This window comes from Lepisma saccharinum, chromosome 4 (genome assembly GCF_977018435.1).
Source record: "Lepisma saccharinum chromosome 4, izLepSacc3.1, whole genome shotgun sequence".
Classification (NCBI taxonomy): Eukaryota; Metazoa; Arthropoda; class Insecta; order Zygentoma; family Lepismatidae; genus Lepisma; species Lepisma saccharinum.
In genome coordinates, this window is record NC_139232.1 from 37691285 (window position 1) to 37710822 (window position 19538).

Below are 19538 nucleotides of genomic sequence, written 5' to 3' on the forward strand. Positions count from 1 at the left end.
ATCTGGTTGTGTACTTCAAGAATGATGGCGTTGGATAACACATTTTACATACATTTATGGTTTAATTTCTCAAAAAAAAAAAAAATCTTGTTTGTGAGTGCAGAACTGAATATTTGATGGTACTGAATATAACAAGTGGCCGCGGTGGCTCAGTCGGTAACGCGTCTGACTACCATGCTCAAGGTCCCGGGTTCGAACCCCGGCCGGTTCAAATCCGGGAACTTTTCTAACGTTGGAAGCGGCCCCAGCGCCCACCCAGCGTCGAATGACATGGGTACCTGGGGGAAACCCTGAGGGGTAAAGGCGGTCAGGGGAGTGATGCTGATCACATGGTAGTCAGACGCGTTACCGAATGAAGTAGGTATTTAAATTTAAATTCAGAATAAGAAGATAAGCTTAGGTGATATAGACATGGAGAGAGAGAAATTGGGAAAACAACGCAAAAGATTGGAATAAAATAGAAGTTAATCATCTAACAGTTTGTTCCTGCATATAGAAATGTTTCTAACTTACAAGAAAGTAAATTAAATATTAAATTCTAGTCGTGTGCAGACCTTCGTTACGTTACGGTAGCAGGAAACGCTGCTCGATGTTCATCTGGTGTCTCGCGTTGCATTGTGGGTTCCTCCGGAGACAATTTTCGTCGTGAGAGCAGATCACATCAGTGAAATGGCATTTAATGATTTTGGTAAGTAACACAGTTGTTTCGTAATATTAAAAATGATCCGTAATTTATGGCATTTGTCAACGTTGTAGTCCAAAATAATCCGAATATTGTGTAATTCCAAAGTAGACGGACGGAGTCGGCAACGACACGTCGCAGACGACAACAGGAACCAGGGTTTACGTCAATGTTGCAAAATAAACTAGCTGGGTGTTTACCTAGACGTTTGGTAAGATAAGCGATGAACAAATATTCGTATTGTACGATACGTCAAGAACACGTTGAAATGTAGGCATGGTTGTAATTCGCCCTTTTGTATTTCTCTTTATGTTAAGGAGTCCCGCCTAGTTCATAGCATTTTACAAAGAGCGAAAGGTACTGATTGCTCCCTCCCCCTTTCCATTGTCACAAGATTTATTGTGCGCATAAAGGCAAAATAAAATACGGAGTTTTTGCAAGTGTTACTATTCTTTTCGAATGCTTACATGTCGTTCTGTTTTGTGATTACATGAGATCGCCGGTATATTTTAAGTAATATGCAGAAAGGTAGAATCCAGGGGATTCACCACGAATAGCGTTATGTGTTTTCTATTTACCATACATTTCATTCTTATCTTTTAATCCTTGAAAATAACTCGTTATTTATTAGGTGTTATGTAAAAATGGTTCCATTTACAAACTACACAAATTCACCTTTACAATGTACCATGTAAACACATTTTCATGTCTCCCCTACTGAAATATATATTTCTGTGAAGAAATCACAATTGGGTGTAACAAAATGTTGTCTTTATTTTCATTATTTTGAACTATATATTTCCAACTAAATATCTTTGTAAATTACTGTTTCACGTAGTTGTTGGCTATGTCAATGTCAAATTTCATTACCAAGATGAACATATAACTATTATATTGATGAACATTAAAATTTTGCACCAGAAAATGCAAAATGATTCGTGCCAGTTTTTGGGTCCAAGTTTCATATGTTATGTGCATATATTTTGGATTTTCATGATTTTTCCCCTTTGTACATATTATCTGTTTGTGTTTACAGAGGTGTATGCGGGAGAGAGATTTCTACTGAATACTACATTGTTTCATGCGTGCTGAACAATTTTTAGATTGTATACATAAGGCATTCAGTTCCACGTGATTATTTGCTTCAGTTTATTTTGATCCATAATAACATATCCTTGTAGGAAATAGAAAAAGCAATTATTGGTCACCATTCTTAAAGTATTGTTGGTAGAAAAGAAAAGGGAAAACATGAGGTTTCATGACTAGACATTGGTAGATTGGTGGGGTGTATTAGTAAAAAATCAATGGTATGGTGGAAATACATATTAGCCACAATCATGTGAAAAATGTAGGTTAGATAATTTGTACCAGTTTAAATAATTATAACTTATGTGCCAGTAATACCGCTGTATTTTGTAACTTACTTGCAAAGAAATACAAAAAAAAAATAATGCCATTATCTTAAGAACTGTTGAAACACATGAAAATATTAAGGTCCAAGTTCTGATTGTTTAATTCTGAACTAATGATGGTACACGCACGTTACTTACATGGTTCAATTTCCATTTATGCCTGTCAACACATATTTCACAGTTGTAGTGATTATTACTGTGTATTTTCTGGAGCAAGAGTTTTGCCTTTCGTATGTACTTTATGATTCTCTGTTTGTGAGCAGCCATTTGTTTACTGCAATCTTGGATATGGCCTGCTGTTGGCATCTACTTCACCTGTGTGGGGTGAGATTGGATGTTATGTTATGTTCATAGATACTTTCATTGTTAGGTTAGGGGAGTCAGTTTAAGACTCTTAGTATTAAAATAACATCCCCAAATGCTTCCAACACCTGACCATGTAATATCTGGCCTCCCTTGAGCCTCACATGAAAATTTGCCGGAACTACATGTCTGAGTTGACTCTAATCCAAGAATGGCTGTTTTCTGCAAATTGCAGATGCTCGCCGAAGCTACTTTTCAAAACATAATTTCTCCAGCAAGTAATAATTAGTAAAAATTTTTACTGTCGTAATTAGTTTTCCCGAGCTTCGAACTTCTTTCCACCACTGTTTCCAGTATTCTAAAGCACTTCTTTAATAATCCTATAAAACTTGCAAAAACCATTAACCATTTGTAACCATTGGTAAGGTTGCAAAATATCGGCTGCTTAGGAGGAATGCGATTCCTAATTTTATGGTAATGGTTTGAAGTTATTACTCGGGAAAAGTAACTTTCAAGGTGCGGAAATGTGTAATTTTTTAAAAATAAAACGAGAAATACGAGTTCAGGATGGGCGCTCTTGAAATCGTGGCACTGCACAAATCTACTGAAGGCAAAAAAAAAAAAATGCCTATGTTGTTAGGTAGCTAGGTTTAGTTCTCTTAGCCTAAATAATAATTTTTCATTGTATTTATGATAATGAAACCTAACCTAACCTTGTAGCCATTCCTCGACGAAATAATGAAAGAAACTGTGCATAAACAATATGGACGTGAACGAATGGAGAAATGCATAGCTTTTAGTAGCATGAAAAACATTTTTCATTGTATTTTTGCTATTGGAACCTAACCTAACAGGCCTAACCTAACCTTGTAGGCATGCCTCGTCTCAAATAATGAAGAAACTGTGCTTAAGCAATATGGACTCGAACGAATGGAGAAATGAGCCGAGAAATGCATTGCTTTTAGTAGCAGAAAAAACATTTTTTCACACAAAAATATAATAGTAATTGGAAAAATAACACCGGAAAATGGAAGCAGAATGTAACGTACTTTCAGGGGATATAAATTTTGTTCGTCTATGTAGAGGAAAAAAGCAGCCCATGTTCTGCAGTGAAACCGAACCATTACCAATATTAATATTAATTTACTGGCAAATACTTTCTCTCACTTGCAGAATAATTTCCACAGATATCTCTAAGATTGAAATGAATTGCAAGGTAGATTGCTGGAAAATAGTTGTAAACATAATAATATTTTGTTTATATTGAAGTTTTTGACAGTGCTGCAATCATCATTTATCAAAATATTCAGAATGTTGAGTATGAATATTCTAGAAAGGATGTCTTTAGAGTGGGTGAATCTTGTTGAGGGTGTGTAGATGACTAACAGATGGCAACATTACTCTTAGAACAACACTTGTTTAGCAACCGCCAGTGAATTTCCATACTAATCATAACATAACCACATACATGGGATGTAAATGTCATTCAGCATACAGAATTCCATAGTTATCCACCAAGCACTCTTCATATGTAATGTGAATGAATGCAAATTGAAATGAACTATATTTTCCTGTGCATTATTTTGAAACAAAATTAATTTAACAGTGCAAGAATATTGAACAACAAATAAGTTATGGAAGAGTTTTCTTCATTGTAAAGCTGAAAGAGAGCTGTTAATGGAGAATACAGTTTAGGATAGTACCATTTTCCTCAATTCCTCTGAAGATCTCTTACTTCAGTAAGGAGCAATGCTAAAAGTGGAAATTCTGAGATGGGATGATGTTTGTTCAAGCTTCAGGAACGTTACAGCCAGTGGTGAAGCATGTCATTCTTACGTAGTCATCGCAAGGCTTGCCAAACATCAGTGCCAATCTTTCAACCGTGGGGGGGGAGGGGGGGGGGCAATATTTATCCATGGTAAATGATGCCAAGGTCTTGATTGATTGATTGATTTAGCTTATTTTACTTCGCGTTTTGTGCCTCTTGGCTAATTTGCGAAGATGGGGATGAGTGATGAAATGATGAAATTGATGAATGGACATTCACAAACAACCAAGCCCGACCGGGATTCGAACCCGGGACCCTTGGCGTCGCAGCGCGATGTGCTAACCACTCGGCCACAGGGTCGGGCGATGCCAAGGTCTTGCGTTATGTTATGCGATTCATATTGTAATATGAGTGATCAAATCTCACGGTGCTGTAAACGCATGTCCACATTATCTCAAGAAAACAAAAAAATCTGAGTTTGTTTAGCATACATTTTTGTCCAATGAGAAGTTCCAAAAAACTGGGAGAACAAATCCTATCGAAAATACAAAATTTCAGGTTGCTAACATTTTTTACTAGCTACCATATTACAAATGTGATTTAAAATCCGAATTACTAGAAATTACACCAAAGAAGGGACTGAAGAAAGGTGCCATTCCTACATTGATAATGAAGATAACAGTGTTCGTACATGACGAGTGAAGTAGGGATGGCCAAATCAGGATTTTTTTTCTACAGAGTATATGTTCGTGAAATGAGGAATATGAATGCATTCTACATGAAAATGAAACATCGAGATTTTTAATTTTCCGGAATTTTGATATTTTTGGCCATCCATAGTGTGGAGGTAAGATATACTAGGAAAAAAGGTTTTGTCTGATTTGAACCACAGGATCCAAAAAATTAAAAGGAGTAATACTGTGAAGGAAATACAATGGATCCAGAGCTGCTCTTTTTTCAGTTCTTTCCAGTACCAACCGTGGGTTAATTTATGCTTTTGCTTACTCGTAATTTTTTCTATGCGCCATTACATTACATTATTTATTCTATGTAAGTTGTGTTGCGAGGCTTTTCAATATTTTTCCTCTTTAAAACAAGAGTGTTGCATGCTTTACAGTGCTGGAAATAGCGGACACACTGAGAAGTTTCATGTTGATGACTTCACAGAAACCCTGGTGGGGGTTGTAAACATGGGGGCTGAAATAAAGGTATCTTTCAAGAGCGGGGAGACTAACGGCCGAAGGACTTTGGATTCGCACATTTTTTGCGATGACCTGCGCCGCCTGACACCATTATACTCAATAGGAAATGTAGCGGGATGGTTGACACGGAAGGTAGAACTGGGCTCTCATTTCGATGTGCTAAAACTTAGCGAATCTCTTGCATATTTTACATATTTTTGTGACCTTCTCAATGGCATCAGTGGTAGCGTCGTCACCTTGTAATCAAGGGGTTCCAGGTTCGATACCTGGTGGAGGCACATAGTGGTTCGGATCCCACTTTAAACAGTAGGTTCAGTCCCGATTTCTCATTAGTGATGCTTGCATGGTTAACCTTAAATATCTTGGGTTTGTCCTTCGCTTACCTCGGTTATTGTGCATAAAGTGGACTTAAAACACCAATCAATCTATCTTGCATATTTTTAGCTGTTTCCATGGGGTCACTTGACTAATTTCACACAAATATGTGAATATTCTGACTTATTTTTTACTTCTTCTTTACTTCAATATCCTGGCTGCCTCTGCAAAAATTTCTGGTAACATCTATGGCAGGATACCCACTTAGTGGAATATTTGTGATTTTATTTTGGAATGTAGTTTTATATTGTTTTGCGTATGCAAACTGGGCATTCCATGAAAAGTGGTCCTATCCCATTTTTAATAACAAAATTAATTAATATGGAAATTATTATTGTTTCTAATTGCAGAGAGGTTTAGATGTTTGTGAATGCCTATAATGTGCACCTTTGGCCAATAAAAGTTACTAGCATCTGCAGTCTATATGCTTCACAGACAAATGAAGTCAAAATGTGCTACATTTTTAGAGCGTCACACATGTAACACACTTTTGTTATTGCTTTTCATGCATCCACCCTTTGCCATCATACTCAAGTTTTTTTTTTTAAATTTGTTACCAGACATTACAAAGTACTTCATAATTCTATGGAATCACTTTATTATAAATATTTTAATCCAATCTCGTGTCTAGAACCTTAAATTTTGTGTGTAAAATGTCACACACGTACTGCTGGAAAATTTGTATCAGTCAGTAAACTGTTGCCTTGAGGTTCTAAGTACCTTAGATCATTGGTTAAAACCTAGGTCATTAAATGTTATGATAACATTTACACCTAATTTAGAAGAAATATATTTACATTCTAAGAAAATGCAAATTATTACACAAAAAGAGCTATCGAACTAGTAACACCGAAAACTTGACCAAATTTCTATTGTCAAGTTCAAAGTTAACATCCATTTAACCTACCTACAAGTTTCTTGTGAACACTTTAATACATGTAAAATATCAGCCTTATGTCATGAAAACTTAAAGTGGAAAACAGCCTGCTGTTGTTGTCTCTGATCAGTTGCAGAATGCTGTCCTTCTTTAATCCCAAAGGCTGCATTGTTTTCGGGAGGCAAATCTTTGGTGGCTGGACCTTAATGGACATGAATGATTTTTCAATTGTTTGTTACATAGTTAAAGAAATGATGTACTAAATTTTATTTGAAGGGCATAAAAACATCCCTGGCACAGAAGAAAATAATTTTTATTTATCAGGAATAAAATATTTTGGTGGGGTGGAATCCCTCCTGTTAATTCGCACACTGGGAATACTTGTTAGAATGCCATGCAAATTATCTCAGCTTGGGTATACTATTCCTTCACCCCCCCTCCCACACACACATTGAGCACTAGTCAAGGGTGTGCATTACTTACTTACCTCTCACCCCTTTGTGCATCAACAATAGCCAAAATTTCTCATTCGTGTAGAGGAACTTTTCTACCCACCAGAGATACTCTAATTTAAATAAACAAAGCAGACAAACATCAGTTGTTCTTAGAAATCTGTTATTAAACTTTCTGACATTTTAATTTTTTTATTTATACAGGGCGAGCGAAAAGTAGCCAGACTGAAAGTTTAAAAAATCATTTTGAAAGTTTGGTTCCATTCCGTAGGACCAAACATGCACGGCTTGTTTGGACAACCCTTGGGAAGGAGAGGAGCCTATTTTGAAAGCAAGGCTGGCGTTGTAACCACATTAGTGGGTGTTTGTTGACCACACAGTGCAAGATTGTTTTTAATCGCAAGAAGTGTGTTGCTTTGTTGGAGGCTTACTTTGAGCTGAAGGCCTATACTTTGTGTGTGGAAAATCGGAGAAGACTGTATCCCGCTGATCCTGAACAGGATTTCATTTTGTGCATTTGTTTTCTTTATAGTGTGTAAAAGATAAGTCTTTTTTAATATCTCACTAAGATCTGTGTTAATAGTAATAATAACAATAACAGTAAATAGCAAATTTCAGGAACAAGACATATTATTGAATACAGGAAGATACATCCTACATTGTGCATATTTCAATCTGTTGAATTTATAAAAAAATAGCTATGAAAAAAAAATCTCGGTTGAGTCAGGTGACTTTTCGCTCACCCTGTAGTTGCCACCTACTAGGCCTATAGATCTGGATATTTTCAAAAGGATTTTCACTCCATTTAGCCCATCCTTGAGTTGTCTCTAATTTATTTTCTCTACTAATGAATTGGTCAGTAAATAGCTCCCCAAAAAGGGATACCCTCCTCCCTCCTATGATGAGGTCCCTGCTGAAATATCGTAAGGCTTCAATTTGTACAAAGGAAAGTGAAGAAAGTTCCAAATGGGTGGTTCTTGTTCCAAAATTTGGACATATTTGTGTGAAGAACAAGACTTGCAAGTACTTTATTGTGGAACAGTGCTTATGAAAACACTCAAGAAAGAGTTAAAATTTAATGGGGTGTGACATAAACAGTAATGATTGAGTCAGATTTAGGACTCCTCATGCCCGCCCATGAAAGATACCAAACTTTCCATGTTTGCTGTGTCTTACTGTTTTATGAATGGGTATCCATGTCAAAACTTTTCGACTGTGAGAACACAATCAGTTGTTGAGATGTTACATCAGGAGAGGAAGAAATTCACCAACCTCCTGATTACAGCACATCCATTCATTGCTACTAAGATGAGAATTCTCACTCATCATACCCATCTCTTGAATAATATGCAAATTGTGAATCATCCACCAGTATCCAAAATTTCAGTATAATAGAGTTATATTTTACAGTAAATCAGTAAAACAACATTTAGAGTAAGATCAGAGTAGTATCATTACTTGACTTGCACACTCAAATTATTTACAGAAATCTGTATTATATTTTTATTGTAAGAGATACATTGCTGTTAACGTACAGTTTCCGTCACATGTACAGTACCTTTAACATTGTGGAAATCGAGATAGTAAATTACAATATTCCATGTCAAGTTGTCTATTCATGATCTTGTTCCTGAATATTCTTAGTTTGAGTCCTGGCTTAGACACACATGTTTATCCACCTTTCATAAATTTCATCTCGCTTCTTTTGTAGTGCTTAACCTGGGGAGGCAAAACAGCAGTTTAAATTAAGAAATATACAAATACAAAATTGCAAACTTTTCTCATTGAATGACATTGAGAATGGAAATAGTTTCAGGCAGTAATATTTAACAAAGTTTTGCAAAGAGAGACTTGTGTTAATTTTTATTATTATTAAAAATACAATATTGTTAATTTATTCATTCATTCATTGTTTTCTGCCTTTTCACTGTAATCTCCATGTTTTCCAATCTTGGGCCTTACACATCATCTCAATACGGGTATCACTTATATTAACATTATCTATCATCTGATATCTTCTTCCTTGGACCCTTTTCTCATTAACTATTCCTTACAGCATGTATTTTAGGAGGCAGTACCTTTTCTTCCAGTGCCCCATCAATTTTTTGTTATCACTTTCAGCAGTGCTCTTCTTTGACGAACTCTTTCAAGCATGATTCAACTGTAACATGAGGTTTTCTGGAAGGATGGAGATTATACAGATACTTCTGGGAGATTGTCTGACAACCTGGAAGATTTGGAAAGCCTAATAATAATGCATGTGACCACATGTACACACACACACACACACACACACACTCACACACATGCATACTCTGTGTCTATCTTTAACTTTTTAATATTTGTGTCTGATTTCCAATTTTTAGTATAAGAGTTTTTATCATAGTTTTTCTTCATGCTTTCATTATCATTTTTCAAAGCATCGTGCATAAAAGTTATATTAATTTTTGCAAAGTGCACAAATTTATTCTCATGTCCATTTTGTTCATTATTGTTACCATTTAATTATTTCCAATTTTAGCATTAAATAAACACACAAGAGTTAGATTGGAATCTTGGTATGTTTTTAGTTGTTATTTCATTTGTTCATGTCATCTTTGGTATTCTTCACTGAGTGGGGCTAGATGTATAGGCTAACGAGTGAAGTTCATCTAGTAGGGTTCAATTGTCTTCCACTTCAGTATCCATCTCTATCTATCCAGTGGGAACTTCTCATGGCTGAGTGTAAAATGCAACCAAAGGGAAGAAAAAGTGTAATAAATGCTGGGGAGGTTGAAATATAATTAAAATTATGAAGGAATTAAAAGCCGGAAACTGATGCCTCCACCACGTAGAGTATCTAGCCATCCATTGTGATTGTTGAAACACTGGGAGAATTAGAAACAGGCAAATTTAGAATTAGAAGAATACATTCATTTTCTTCAGCTTTACTATAATAGGAAGAAGTGAGGAAATGTAGTCTGTCCTGGAAATCTCTGGACTGATCGGATGAAAGGAAGTCTCTGTGCACGTAGTGACTTAAAAGGGCTCGACCAACAGTGACGTGCGGTGACGTCTACACTTGGAGTAGCAATCAGTGGCGTGCCCAAGGGTGGTTGATGGGTTCAACCTCCCCTTTTTTTAGGGCCCAGTATTTCTAAAAAAAAAAGATCAAAGGGGAAAAGATTGCAAATTGAGGAATGGCTACTAACAAAAGTATATGTAACTCCCTCCCTTTCGAAACTCAAAAAAGATTTGATTTGACTACTAAGCTAGAAATCCCGGGTTCGAATCTCGGCCTGGCCATGGGTGTTCTTTGTGTGTGTCCCTTCATCAATTTTATTGTATCATCTTCGCAATTAGCTAAAAATGGCATGTTCTCCTATTTTTAACGTTGAACCAATTAAGTTCCTGTAAGTATGGGGAAATATCTCTTCTTTTGACATTAAGTATAAATCTTATGCAACTGTTTTTAAGGTTTTCTACTTTGTAAATTATGGTACTGTTGATGTTTATAAAAGTACTGCAGAAATTTCTCCCCTGAGTTCTTCAGAGGATTTATAAAGGAATCGAAGGAAAACCAATCTCCTATCTGTTCCTATAGCAGATAGAGGGGGTACCATAAACCACGACCTTTCAACGATTGCAGTGGGGGGGGGGGAAGGTGCAAGTGAGGCAGAGGCAGAAATCTTCCCTTTCCCTTTTGGCTGTCGTTTCTACCTGAAACTGGTGAGGCAGAGTAAAACCCAGCTAGAGTAGCCCCTTCCAGTGTTTCCCACTGATCACATCGAGGGACAAGAAGCGCATGAAAAAGAAGTGTTTTATGTAAACTGTGGCTTCAACAAGGCAATGAATATTTTGATTTGAAAATAATTAGAGATGTGAGGTGAGATTGATTGATCTATCTCTGCTAGACTAGCTACTCCTCAGTGCATGTCACTGTCGACCAATGAACACGTGTGAGGGAACAGTATTGCGTGGAGGGGGAAAACTGACTGCAGCTATCAGCTGTTTGCATCGTGTATGGCTTTGCTTCGCTTACTTGCTTTTGCCCCTTCTCTACCGTTATGCACAGCCTTGCTTCAAAGGTTCCCGGCATAGAGTATATGTGGCGTAGGAAATTGCAAACACTTACTGTGTCTCTATCTTTGTGACTTCCATCTCCTGTACACATTTCCGATGCAAGTTGGTGCATTCAGGACAGTGCACAGTGACCATTGTTACACTGCACTGCTGCTTTTTGTATTTAACATCAGCTGATAGCAAATTCGGAAAACTCCTATTTCACAGCACCTACGTGTTCATGTTTGGTGTAGGGCTGCAAGATGACTCATGCAAGCAGTAGAACACATGTTCACAAACAAGCTAAATCAGCCAAAAGTAGCAAAACTTTTCTCCCATACTGGTTAGGTGGTAGACCAGCAACAGCTGAACCTCGCCCAGCAATAAAGTCAATTCAGTTTCATTCAATTTTACAATACTTTAAAGTTTGCTTTGTTTTGGAAATCATTGCAGGAAATAGCAGCGAAAGCTATGTTAACTCAAGATAACTTTTGTATTTTCAAGTCAAATATAAAATCATACTACTTTACTTTAATTCAAATGCATGTTCTTTTTCTGTGCATTAGTGAAAATTCCACCTAGCACAATTATATTGTTCGGTGAAAATAAAAATGCGACAACAAGTCTTAAAAATAAGCACAAAATATAGTAAAAGAATTCCATCTTCATCGACCACCATTTTGCAGCCCCAAAACAAGAATAAATAATCTATTTAGAGAGAAATTTTTCTTGGCAGTATAATGCCCCATTTAGCCTGTTCATGTTTTTATCCCTTACCAAAAAGTAAAAAGGTAAAAGGTAAAGTGTTCCCCTGTGCATAGCACCACGCCATGAAGGCGTATAGGGGGTGTGAGGGTAACACAAAAAAAGTAAACATTTCAATTTTGCCTACTTTTTTGGCATTCTGGTTCACTGTGCAGTGGTGAATCCAGAAAAGTTTTAAGGGAAGGAACCAGGATAATAAAAGCTCTCACCTGACAGATCCTCGAGAGTAAAGGAAATAAATAAATAATATTCATATATTTATGCAAATTAAATTTTAATGAATTAATATCGAATCATTATATTAGATATTAATTTAATACAATATTTTAAATTTTGTTCATGGCACCCCACGTGAATCACTGCAACAAAGGATGGTACTAAGCAACCTTTTTGAAGTTGAGATGAGAACAAGACCAAACACTTCAAGACTTGAAACAACTAGGCTGGCAATGAGAGAGACACAAGGTGGACACTTGTTGTCTGAAACTCTTGATCTCTCTTTTTCTTTCTTCTTATTTTTGTTATTTTATGTACATCACATCTATCTCTTGGGATTAATCGAGATGATGATGATTGATGAACTTATGAAATGCGTGATGGTTCTAACCTGAGAATAGCTTCGTAGCAAGGATGCCATGGAGGATAATGAGACTCGCGATCTCATTTGATAGTTTGATAACTTTAATATATACCAAAATGGCTTTAATGCATGATTATTTCAGCCCTACCGAGCAGATTTTCCCTATTTGCAGAGGGCATTGAGAATTATTTGTGTACATTACATCATCATCATTATTTTAAAATAAAAAAAATCATTACAGGTACACTGTATAAAAGTCAGACTCTTCAGCAGTCATATATATCTATTTTTTTTAGAATTGTACCTGAACTAAAAACCTAGTAATGATATTCTCCACCATGCAATCTGAGTAAAAACAAGGTGGATCATTTCCACTGTAGGTTGTATTAACTGCTTTGACTGGATAAATTTTCTAGTATGACTTTATTAAAAATAGACAAATACTCCACAAGTAAAAAATTAAAGGTGAAGCTTCCCTTGTGCATTCCACTGTACCATTAAGGCATGTAAGAGATGTTGAGGTTTAGGGCTATACATGTTCTCGATCTTGTCCAGAATGAAAATGATATGACTTTAGCACCATACTTCGGCAGCCCTTGCCTCTAAGGATTATCTGCAGGTACCCATTTGAGAGGCTGCGTATACCCCAAGAGCTGCTTACACAGGGACATGGCTGGAAGAATTCTCACTTGAGATCAAGGACTCTGGGAATTGAACCTGAGCTCTTGTGTGGTAGTCAGATGTCCTAGAGAAAAATTGCTAATAATTGGTGTACAAAAAGACCAACTTGAAAAGTAATTAAACATATACCCATAATATTGTAAGATCTTCTCTTACAATAGAAGCGATGCAACTGTAGACGATGCTGTTATCCACAACTTCATCAGGAGTGATGTCAGTGTCCTGGGAATATGATGGTGGATCAACTGATTCCAGGTAATACATGCTGGCTTCACCCTTGACATTTTACTCCTGATATATGAAAATGAGACTTACGCTGTGCAGTTGTACCCTCTCACTTTTACAGAAGTTAACCACGAATTCTGATCAGACCAACTGTATTTCACACTACCTGACTGCTGTCATTCACCAATGGACATTTCCACTACTTTTTTAAAGATCATTTTTAAAATCTATACCATCAACAAATAAGCCCTGCAATTTCCCACATTCATGTGTGTTCATTTTTCGGTAGAAAATTCACTTTCCAATTAGCGAGCCGTGCGTTGCACACAAAACACACCTGCGCCATGTTGTGATGTTGTGGTTCGGCTCGTCCTGTCGTCTGCACTTTGTGTTGGCTGCATTTGGTATTAGGTCGCGTCTGTCTCTGCTATGAGATAAACGATTGGAAAAGAAACGTGATTACTAGAATAGGAAGTGCTCTTTACCACAAGAAAATATTCTGTCAGTGCTTTACTACAGTTTTCTCCATCGAGTTAACATTTCAAATAAGATTTTACTGTTGCCTTGTGCAGAAACAACACTTTTCCATGTTGTGAGTTACAAGAGCCGAGCCGCCCGAATTTTGTAGTTGGTGAGTGTAGTTAACATCAAAATGGATAATAAAGAATTATAAGTGGTGCATTTTAACACTATGCACACATACAAGAACCAGATGCCTCAAATGAAAAGGGTTCGATACCTGGTGGAGGCACATGGCACAGTGGTTCGGATTCCATTTTAAACTGTAGGTCCAGTCCTGATTAGCCTTACTGTGCATAAAGTGGACTTAAAACAACAATTCAATCAATCAATTCAAATGAAATGAAAAGGTGACTTGCTGGGGTGCGATTTGCGAAGCCACATGAATGATATTTGATGAGCTACAAGAACAGTGAACTTGTTCTGTGAAATTTATGTAAAAGTACAAATTACTAAAAATAACTACTGTTCTATTTAATTACAATGTCGTGCATTACCATAGGAGTAGCCAGAAATTTTTGTACAAGGTAGGGTGTTCAGGCTCTGATAAAACTCAAAACAATAAAAATAATAAACATAATAATGGTTATGATTGTCATTGTAGAACAATATTATAAACTAATAAAATAAAGCAGTTTTATTCCTATAATAATTTTATTACATTCTTCCTTCGGGAGGCTGTTCTATTCGGTCCACCACATGGGCGAATATGCAGCACAAAGGTTTTTTATTTTATTTTTTCACATTTCAATACAGTTATTATACTATTATACCGAAATGTATAATACTATATTTTGTTATTTACATTCACATGCCTTGTTAAAGAAAATAATTTAAGTTATGGGTTTTGGTCATAAAGTTTATGTTGTGCGACCTCTCACATCCAAAAATATTTTTTTTTGAATTTTGAAAACTGTAGATCCATTTATTCTTTGATTTAAATGGTAAAATATGGTTCCTGCATTTTACACTTAACTTTTTCCATCTCGCACATTTTTACTTTGCTTTTTCTGTTGGAATCAGGGGCGTAGGGAAGGGTCCGCCGACCCCCTTGGAAATTGAGATCCTTCATTTCCAGTTACAAAAAAGCAGAAAACTTGTTATTTTTATTCATAATCATAATCTTTATGTACTGTAAATAAATAACAGAGATGGAGTCAAGTTAGTTAGTATTCGAACAGAAGAGAAACCGAACCGTGTTAAAAAGAATAATGTAAAATACAGGAACCAGGTTGTATTTCTATGTTCTACCATTTAATGCAAGAAATAAATGGTCCCACAGTTTTCAAAATTCAAAAAATTATAATTTTAGGCGAGAGGTCACAACATAAACCTTGTGAGTAAAACTTTTGCCTTTTCGCGAAAGGTATGCAAAAGTTAATAAGATTACAGTGACTGTGAATGAAATGTGAAAAAAAAAAAAAGTGTGAAACGAAATTTGTACTAGATATTCACTCAACTGTTGAATCGAGTAATGAATTCTCCCCGTTTAAGTAATAATAATAATAATAAAACTTGGAATAAAATAGGTTTACTTTTATCCTAGTTTAATATATATCATTGTATAAAAACAATTTTATTTTTTATGAATTTTTATTAATGTTAGATCTTCTACTATTCAAGTTTTATCTCCCGGGTTCGATACCCGGTGGAGGCATATAGTGGTTCGGATCCCACTTTAAATTTGAGGTCCAGTCCTGATTAGCCTTATGGTGCATAAAGTGGACTTAAAACACCAACTCAATCAATCAATCAAGTTTTATCATTGTCCTGCGTTCCTGCAAAAAATTCTGGCAACGGCCATGGTTGGAATAATGGCTAAATAAAATTATTATTATTATTATTAACAATAAAATTAACATACTTTGATTTTTGTAACTTGAAATGAATGATGCCAACTTCTAGGAGCTGGTCAACGGATCGGTTCGAACTCCCTACCCCTCCCGGCGCTCATATGCATTACATACATTTTCGGCTACGCAAGAAAATAGAAAAAACTGCTGGTTTGTACCATCGTGCAAACAGGGACACTACCATTTTTCTCCAGGTAAACTTATTGCACTGCAGTAAATCACAACTACTAATAATAATAACAGAAGATTAGGAATGATTGCTACCGAGGAAAGTCTTGCAACAGAATAATATTGAATGATGCTGTCGATAAGTAAACGTAAAATTTCCCTTGCAAAACATAACTCGCTGCTTTCGCTGCTCTGATTTCTACTCCAATATAATTTCGGCAAAACATGAAGCTACCGTGAACATGTACACATGTTAGATTACCGGAATTGGTTTTCGTATATCTTTCGCCTGTCATAATAGAAACTTTCATTATGAAAATCACAGAGAATCTTGTGTTCAACATTACAAGCACGAGGAGCAGAACCTTCTTGCAAAGCGCGAAGCAGACGACTGCTTTCACTACCAAACGAGAACGTCATAACTGCAATGTCCAATCAGAGGCCGTTTTGTTTTCGTGATGTATATCATCAATCTGGTACAACTTCTAAGGTCAATTTTTCGCAAACTATGTCGAATTAACACAAACTATTTTGCCCAATGTTAATATAAAATGAATGGCATGCAGTGATACAGTTAAAATCATATTTTAGTTTAGAGTCGAAATGTCCATTGTCCATGTGACCCACAGAGTAGGGTAAAAGGTAGGAGAAGTTTCTTGAAAAATGCATGACAAGTTACTAAGAAATGATGTGAAATTGGTATTGGGTTGGTGCGAATGAAATGTCTGCTTTGACATCTGGTGGGAAACTCACCTCAACAACACAATACAGGGATTGACTGAGGTCACAGGTCTAACGTCATAAACTCTGTATATGTCCAGAAAACAGGCTGGAGCACCCAGACAGTCAGGAGGCAGTGTGTTGCTGAACAGGGTCGTCTGAAAGTGCACCATGGAGAACACACAATTGCGAGTGATTTGTCTTTACGGATTCAAACTGGGACATTCTGCTCAGCAAGCCGCCAAAAACACTAACAGTGCATTTGGGCCAGGAATGGTAAATGAACGAACCATTCGCCGCTGGTTTGTCAAATTTTGTTCTGGTGACACAGCATTGCAAAATGAACCCAGTGGCCATCGACCAACATCATGTTCGGATGAGCTCCTCAGGAACCCCGTGGAAGCGGACCCTCAGAAAAGTGTTCGTGCTATTGCAGACGAGTTAGGCATACACCATACTACTCTCCTTTGGCGGCTCCGTGCGATCAGTAAAGTGAAAAAGTTGGACTCATGGATACCACATGATTTGACACCGGTCAACAAGACTCGCCGTCTGGAGGTGTGCAGTTCTCTGAGTGTAAGGAATAACTGGGATGGTTTCCTGCATTGGATTGTAACTTCAGATGAAAAATGGATCTGCTATGACAATCATAAAGGATCAGGACAATGGTTGGATCGTGATCAACGTCCAGGGCAGTTTCCGAAACCACCTCTCCACCCACGGAAGGTGTTGTTGCTGGTATGGTGGTCTATGCTGGGTGTGATCCATCATGTCTTTCTCAGGCGATGTGAAACCATCAATGCAAATTGTTACAGAACTCCATGAAATGCACCACAAACTTCTCCACAAGCATCCAGCAATGGTCCACAGACATGGTGTCCTCGTGTTGCACGACAATGCTCGCCCACATGTCGCACAAAGGACGGTGCAGGCTCTCCATGAGTTGCAATATGAAACCCTTCCTCATCCAGCATATTCTCCCGACCTCTCTTCCATAAACTACCATCACTTCCTGCATCTCTATCACTTCCTGACAGGGAAGACCTTCGCTGATGATCAGGCGGTGCAACATGCCGTTGAGGAGATCTGTGCGACACAGACTCCAGACTTCTTTCGCCATGGAATCCAATTGTTGGCTGAGTGATGACAAAAGGGTGTGGCTGCAGACGGCGACTATTTTGATTAACCAGGTATTGTAGTTTTGATTTTTGTGGCCTTTGGCAATGACGCACCTGGGCCGGACATTTCATTCACACCAACCCAATACATTACAAATGCTTATTACTTTACTTCGTCCTGAAACTAAACAAAATTGAGTTAAACAGTTGGGGGGGAGGGGAGGGGGAGGATGTAGAGAGGATGAACTTGAAGCCATCTCAACTCCAATTGTATCTTCCTCATTCATTCCATTCAGGAAAACAGCCATCAGTAGAATTCTATTCTTTTTTTTGTTACTTCTTGTGGTTGTCATGATGATCGTCTTCTGCCATTTTATGAGCATCGTCCTATTCCTGTCGAACTATAAAAATAATTAACCCAGGGAGTTCCAGCCATTAGGCAGCAACATTAACAAAAATATCCTGTTTGTGCCATTTCAGCAGCCATTGTGTTAGTGCAGCATTCAGCAGCCATTGTGTTAGTGCAAGAGAATATGTTAAAAAGAGAAAGTGTGTATGGAGAGGGAAAAAGTTTGGTTAGTTCACAACTTAAACCTAGTACAGGCTTGTCTACATTGTCATGAAAGTACTACATTTTTGTTGATATATTTTTTGTTAATGTCATACTGAATGGGTAAAGGGGCCCAGGCCCCATGAATCACTCCTTAACTCCACCCTTGGTTCAGGATGCTGACTACATGTTGAATACAAGAGGAAACAAGACATTTGTGTTTACATCCCTTGTCATGCCATCTATACTGCAATAACTGAGATGCATCAAGGATCTGAGTGCTGAGCACGCAAAGTGATCATTTCGCTATTTGAAGGTTTAATTAGCTATGCTCAGCAAAGCTCATGTGCTCCACAAGCAAGGTCAATGTGGGATTTGATTATTTGTAACTGAGGCAAATGCCAATTCACCTGAGAGAAAGTATTTGTTGTTGATGGTGTGACATTCAGAGTGATACCTGAAGGAATTTCAGTGTAACATATTTTTTTATTTTTTGCTATTGTGTAATAGTGTATATAGGAGAAATGCACATGTTTCTGTTGGTTGATGAATGCGTGAAACCCATCAAAAGTGTAACGTGAAGGATAAGTCTGCTCAGTGAACAAAAACCTTTTATTTGGTAGTTAAAATGAGGTCATTGCTCAATTTTCCATTACTATAAGTTTTTATTGGCAAATTTTCACTTTAATCTGACTTGCACCAAGTTAGCAATATTTTAGGGGATAACGCTAACCATAGGCACTGACTTTGGGCAGACAAGAGACATAGAGTTTCAGACAATAATAGCCTATCTCGTCTAGATTTTACAGAACTCTCTCATTGTTGTCCTAGTTGTGACAAGTCTTGAAAGTGTTTGTTCTAGTTCTCATCTCAGATTCAAAAAGGCTCTTAATACCATCCCTAGCTGTAAAAAATTTCTTGGGGTGTGCCGTGAACAAGGGCGATACTATATATATATAGAATAGAGAAGGGTAAGACTGAGAACAGTTTTTTCAGGTGAAAATTATACACGATTGGCACCACTGTTCCACCGTCACTATGTCATCAAGATGGAAGCTAGCTGTGGATGTTAGTGAAGACATGTTGATAGTTCATTGTGCTGAGAGAGGAAAGCGAAAAGAATTTTAAGGTGTTTGGTATTTATTTTGATACTAAGTTTTTTTAGAATTTCTTCACACTAAATGTAGAGAATAACTTGATGTTGATTCATAGAGGAAGCTGTGTTAATACCGAGTCTGCCTGTGTAT

At 37.1% G+C, this 19538-nt stretch overlaps 1 protein-coding gene across 11 annotated transcripts in view; it reads left to right on the forward strand.

Moving 5' to 3' along the window:
- The first annotated feature begins 616 nt into the window (after window positions 1–616).
- Camta (Calmodulin-binding transcription activator) overlaps window positions 617–19538 on the forward strand; it is an 816835-nt gene continuing 797913 nt past the window's right edge. For all 11 annotated transcript variants that reach the window (XR_014441594.1, XM_083120430.1, XM_083120424.1 and 8 more), the window contains exon 1: window positions 617–688. The gene's annotated coding sequence lies outside the window, so the exon portion shown is untranslated. The remainder of the gene's footprint in view (window positions 689–19538) is intronic.